Source organism: Rhagoletis pomonella, unplaced genomic scaffold (assembly GCF_013731165.1).
Source record: "Rhagoletis pomonella isolate Grant_MI unplaced genomic scaffold, Rhpom_1.0 Rhpom_scaffold_00006, whole genome shotgun sequence".
In the NCBI taxonomy this organism is placed as follows: domain Eukaryota; kingdom Metazoa; phylum Arthropoda; class Insecta; order Diptera; family Tephritidae; genus Rhagoletis; species Rhagoletis pomonella.
In genome coordinates, this window is record NW_023458560.1 from 19617369 (window position 1) to 19624041 (window position 6673).

The 6673-nt window shown below is 34.4% G+C and overlaps 1 protein-coding gene across 1 annotated transcript in view; it reads left to right on the plus strand.

Annotated features, from left to right (window-relative positions):
- LOC118740478 (calcium/calmodulin-dependent 3',5'-cyclic nucleotide phosphodiesterase 1) overlaps positions 1 to 6673 on the plus strand; it is a 737853-nt gene that overhangs the window by 307185 nt on the left and 423995 nt on the right. The gene's annotated exons all lie outside the window — the stretch shown is intronic.

Below are 6673 nucleotides of genomic sequence, written 5' to 3' on the forward strand. Positions count from 1 at the left end.
AACTCGGCCAAAATCGCTTAGGCGGTTACAGCGCCAAAAAAGAAGAAGAAGAAGATATGTAGATTACTTTTTTCTTTTAAGGCATGGCATACAAATTCCCATAACGCTGTAGGGATGCTAAAAGTACACAAAAGACTGCGGATTTAAATTATTAGACTTATAAAGATTTCCTGTTTTTACGAATTCCAGGCTATACAAATCGGAGAGCCTTCTATCGAAGCCTCCTAGTTTTAAAATATTGTACATTTTTGCTGAATCTGGGGGATTACTGAAATAAAACGCAAAACGTTTGAGATTTAACGAGCTGGCACTATGTAACAGAATCCTGAGGAAATAAGGGCTCTCCTTCTTGGCTTTAATCTTACGCTAGCTTTTCGTGGTTTACCAGGGGTGCATAGATTTCCTGACCTCTAATTTTGTTTTACAACACTTATGGACTAACTACTGTATCGGTACACCGACCTCCGAACAGTAAGTCTGCTGTGATTTATCCTATTGACGATATTCTCAATCTGACGCCTTTTTAAGCGTTTCCTTAAAAGTAAAAGTCAAATGCTTGTGATTGGTGTCATGTGACAGCTTCTTTCTTCGATTATTTTGCGAAAGTATTGAGATAAGAAAGCGACACTTGAGTGTATGTATATGACATACCTCAAAAATCGCCGATAAAAATTAAGCGCAAACCAATAATCGTTTGAGTTCCTTAGCGACCATGGTTCGTGGATACTCTGAAAGTGGTCGCGCCAATCTGAAACTTGGCAACATTTAACGTGATACAATTTTATTTTAAATACCTAAAACTTATCTCCAATAGCTGCGAATAGAAAATTCAGACCCCTGAAAACCTCGTTATTCAACTATTAAAAGGTTTGGGCAGCAATACGCAGAGAAAATATCATGTAGGTTGCTTTGCAGAGTAATCGCCATTTTTTCTACTTCATCTTGATGGGAGAATTTTGTATGGAAGGAATCAAAAGATAACTCATCTATCCTAAACTTTTCTAACTAAAACTAAAACTTGCTAGTTCTTGCGATAAGGCAACGTTTTCTTTTTTTATTCCGACTGTTATGATTAGTACAAAATTTTTTAATTCTAATAAAATTCTGTACAAACTAGTGCTTGCTTACGCAATATTTAAGAATTTCAGAAGCAAGAATTTTTTAAGAGCGATAGCTGCAGGGCGAATAACACAAACTAAAACACACATTCTCATTTGCAATCTCAAACAACAACAACTTTTAACTTTCATAGTTTTATTAAGCTTTGTACCACGATTATTTTATTAGGAAAAATGGAACAATTTTTAACATTGTTTTAAAATGCTGAGAAACTTAAAAAAAAAAATATCATGGCCGACTAATATCATAGCTAAAATAATAGAAATATATATTTATGACACTTTTAAAAATACTATACTAAGTTTAAGAGCATAGAAATAGACTCCGCTTATTTCATGATATTCGACTATTCGTGGCTATATGTAGATATACATCCATGTACCATATTTGTTGGTGTGTACTTCGATAAAGTATTGCCGTAAATCAAAATCCAGCCGCAGCGTTTACTAACTATTAAAAACATACATTCATACTCTAAAATGCAGGCAAATGTTAATAGCAAAGTTTGCTTGCTGTCCATGAGTTATGAGCTCTCAACCCACCATTATTTCCTAATTTGAACTTATTTCACTAATTGCTTGCATATGTTAGAGAAAATTTTGCACACATCAACCAAAGCACTTATATAGCTAACGTTTTAATGCTCTCTCTAGCTTTCACACTTTTGCGGCGTGATGTTGCCGTGACGGAAAGCAGCAAACATTTTGCACTTTTGCTGGTGGTAACTTTTTCTAGGTAAATAACCAGTTTTCACACACACATGCTTCAGCGCCATAGTTCACAGGCGCCGGCTGCTTGCAGCACAGCTTTCCTGAAACTTCAACTGATGTCAGCTTTTAAAATTAAGCTTGTTTTAATTAATTTTTAATATTAATAACTTAAGTAGCCGCCTGCCATGCTAAAATGGAAAAAGTTGTTAAAGCTTTGCGTTGCATATTAATTACGGCAAATGGGGAAACATTTTTCGACAAATTCGCTTCGAGTTTTTTTTTTTTTTTTTGTACCACATTTTACAACAATTCGCTATAATTTGCCGCGCTACAAATTTTGTACGCGATTCGCAATAATGCATTTATGTTCAGCGTGGCAGTTGCATGTGCTGCACATTATACTTACCATTATGTTGCATGTTAATCACGCCTACCAGTTACGAATTCTACTAAATACATTTCAACAGCAGCAGGCGCGGTCGTTTGTTTTAATACCTTTATCGACGCTTTTCTGGAGCTTACAAAAGTAATTATTGTTGCTCAACTATACAAAAGGGCGTTGTTGCCGTTTGAATGCAATTATTTATAATTTGTAGTAAAGCAAGTGCAACATTTCGAAAAGAACACACGAAAAAATGCTTTTTGAGTAAGTACAAAATTAAAATTAAATTAAATTTTTGCTGAGATAGTTTTAATTAGATTTTCTCTAACTTAAAAAACAAAAAAAAATTGTTACGCTTTCTTATGTATATCAATTCAAACATTTCCGGAATTTTTTGTTATTAATTTTTAGCAAAAGTCGATGAAGAAATATTTGCAGGCAAAGATTTTTTGAGTGTCAAAGAGCTCATGTGTTCGTCTCTCAACGAATCGCGGCCGAATGCATCATACCCACGGTGACCATTTGTACCGATTGTGGTGGGACAGTACCGATTTTGAGAAAGCTGTCCCACTGAATATTTTTTTTAAAGTCGGGACGTATAAGTGTCCAGTTTTTGTCATATTTGCACCGATTAAATCCCGATTTTCAGTGCTTTTGTTATTAATCTAACTTTTGTACCCTGGCCCAAACCATTTTTTCCGAGGGGGCAGCACTTTCGTTATCTCAAAGGACATAGAATATAGGGCAGCCGTAAACGTAGCAATCCATAAACATTCTTATTTTGTATAATATTTGCTTTAGTTTTCCCTAAAGTTTTTATAATTATTTCTTAAGTTTGTTGTTTTTTTTAATGCAACGAAACGAGCCTGAGTTTACTTGTTTCCTTCAAAAATTCATGGATATATACATATATAAATTTTTTCCATAATTTTTCAAGTTCATTTCTCTTAGTTTTGGTTTAAATTGTATTATTATTTAAATTTTAATTTTAAAACAAATCAGCAGTCCAACAAGTTCTCTGCAGTCCTATCTGCTCAGTGAGAGCAAAACACAAGATATACCTTCTGAGATTGAAGGTAATATGAGTTTTGCCACCTGCAGCCCTTCGATGCCTTCCAGTCATTGCTGAGGGAAGTGTTTGCCCAATTTCTTATGGTGTTTTCGGCGGCCAAAGGTCGGAGTGCTATAACTGGTTGCTGACCGAGGAATGAGCTAACTCTAGCTAAATGATCAGAAGTCTATTACCCTGTACTCCTGATTGACCTGGCACCTAGAGTAAAGCAAGATCCTTATGCAGACACGTAAACTCCTTCCTCTGCACCTGTTTTCCACCACGTAGTCCATGGCCTTGAGGATTGCAAATACCTCAGCCCGGAAGACCCGAGATAAAAGTTAAGCTTATCCCCATTATCTTCGATAAAGACCCCAGATTCTGACTCAGAATCAGTTTTGGAGCCAACAGTAAAGATTCTGGAATTAAACCAAGATGCAGTCTCAGGGAACTCAACGTTATAGAATCTGCTCAACAAAGGTAATGGTGGCACAGGTGTTTAACACAACGTTTTCTTAGGGAATTCATAATTTTAAACAAAGGTATAGCAAAACATATATCGACAACATCAAACATCATCACACATTCTATTCTGCTCCTACTCGTTATTACGATGTTCTGAATAATATATTGGCGCTTACACAATATTTTAGTGCTTGGCCGAGCTTCTCCTCCCATTTTTAGCGTAAATTTGGTTCAAAATGGCACTTGAGCACTAATTTAATAAACAAACAAGATCATGAGCTTTTTTGAAATTACAACTGTTGCTCACTGGCTATTGGATTGATGAAATAAGATTGTCCGTTTTGTCTTCGTTGGTCCTCCAAACGCACTCCTTTTGCATCCATATCCAACTTGAAAAACAAATGTCATATAATCGCAATACATCAGCAAATGTACGCTCTCTGAAATCCAGTTTGATATCGAAAGGCTCGGGGAGGTCCTTTCCATTTTTGACGAAGCTGGTGGTATTGTATGCTGGATTTACCGGATCTAAGGTCACACTGATAAGACCAATCAGTTCACTAATTGTTTTTACCTTTTACACAATACGTACTTCGATAAAATCTTATTATTCGACGTAATTCTTGGGGATTGGCAAGAGTACACTTAAATTCCAATTACCGCGCTCCATACAACACAGACCGCAAAAATTGTTGTTCGTACCTCGTAATTTTCAGGCGGTTTGACATAAATTCCAACGTCCTCGAGTCGGGCTCGCTTCTATGCTGTTACCATTCAACAGGATGTAAATGTGTTCCCCGCGAATTATTATTTTTTCTGCACACAGCTACTTATTCATACTTTTTCTGCGATAAAAATGGCTTAGGTGGAAGCTTTCATCGAATAAAACGCAATAATTTATGCTTTGCACTCATATTTTCCAACATTCAATTCCATCTCTGTCGCAGAGTATGTTTACTGTCGCAAAAGATCACTGCATTCTTTTCTCCCGGCGCTCCGCTTTCAATCAACAACTTTGCTTTGTATTACCGGCTTTGTATGAAGTTACAATGGCAGCTGTTATAGTTTGTGGCAAATACAAGGCAGTGACAACTTCATAAAGCCGCATTAAGAGCACTTGTCGGATGTCAACAAATTCTGTTATTTTTATAGCAAAAGGATTAGCCGAAGCAACATACTAGGGGTATTCTCTTAGTCTTGCAAAGCTCTTGCACGGTGCACCGATTGCACGGAGTGCACTGTTAAAACTGGTTTTCGTATGGGACAGCTTTGCAAACCGTGCAATCCATGCACCGTGTAAGTGGTTTGCAAGAATACCCTTAATATATTTTCTATTATTATTTGTATTGCGGCTGTGCCAACACATGCATGCTGCACAGTTCATGCACTTGCATATAAATAACTATTTACATGCTCTTAAAAATATGCTACAATAAATAAATATATATGTAAGTGCATACAGTGCATGGATACATACGCAAAGCCTTAGGTTGACGGCAGAGTGGTAGCTAAAAGCGATTATATATCATAAATCATGTCATGATTGTTTTCAAATGATTTTCTCAAAAACTTTAAGACAGTTGATGAAGATAAAAGGTCGAGCTACAAAACTTTGTAGCAAGCTTTCGCTTTGAGATTAATTTTTTCTATTTATTTTATATAAGAAAATAAATATTATTTACTTCATCTCTTTATTGCGCCATGAGTTTCAATTAAAAGTGAACTTAAATAAGATTTTTTAATTAAATTCCTTTTATATAACATATCAAGTTTTCAATTTGGCATCTTCTATCGCTGGTTATTGCCCATCTCAATGCCTTGATTCGCTTCTAGCAACCACTCTGTCATCGGCTTTATGTTGATATGAAACGCATGTGAGTTGAAGTAAGCTTATAACCGTGTCAACAACTAAATTTTTATTTTTTTGCAGACACATAAACAAGTTCTACTTGTAACTATACATATATACAAATATTCGATCACATACTTCCCTACAACAAAAAATTATGAATTGATAAAAGTAACCAACTTATAGTGCAGACGTAATTGGGAGTTTTTTCTTTAAACAAGTTTCCACTTAAATAACCTCATTTAAAAATTTATTGGAATACAATTTTTTCTAAACTGCAAGCTGATTTTTCGAATTCAGATTAAATAAAATGAAGATCGGAATTTTATATTATCATTTTGATGAGCGCTTCGCGGTTAATTAATTGTTCAAAATTTTAATCAACATAAAGTTAAATAGGTCAATTATTCGATTAGTTGGAAGTTATGATTACTTAAAATTTAAGTTGCTGGAGTAATCAAGATTTCGATTAACCAGTTTATAAGTAAAATTTGCGAAACCATATTTCTAAGTACACCGGGGCTCTCGAAAAAAACCAGAAATTCATATAAAATGACGCACAAGAAATGTAAAAGAAATTGTCCTCTATCAAAATTTCTTTCATCAATTTACAGCTCTCAAAAAAAATTCTCGTGTATTTACTTCTTCAAGAAAATTTACAGCAACCGCAAAATACTCTTGCAAGCAAAAGAAATAACGAAAAATATTTCGTATACTTTTTTTTGAGAACTGCAGACAGGCCTTGTATTTGTCATACAAACCATTCTTTTTTACAAAAATTAAAATTAAATATTTTTTTTAATGAGCAACAATTTTTTAAGTAACTCGAATAATTATCGTTTTCTGTAATCAAAATATTATTACAAATTATACAACTGATTAAACAACTTGTTCGAATAATGAAGTAATCACACCACCCCGACTCTGATGTTATGTCTGACAGAATTCGAATATGAGATCATTCAAAGTAGAATATTCGGACAAATAAACAAATATTTTCTGTTAAAAAAGTAAATAAACAAGCATATACAAAATTTAAAAACTGTCTTAATTTTTATTTTTAATATTTTTATTGAGCTTTGTACCACGATTGTTTA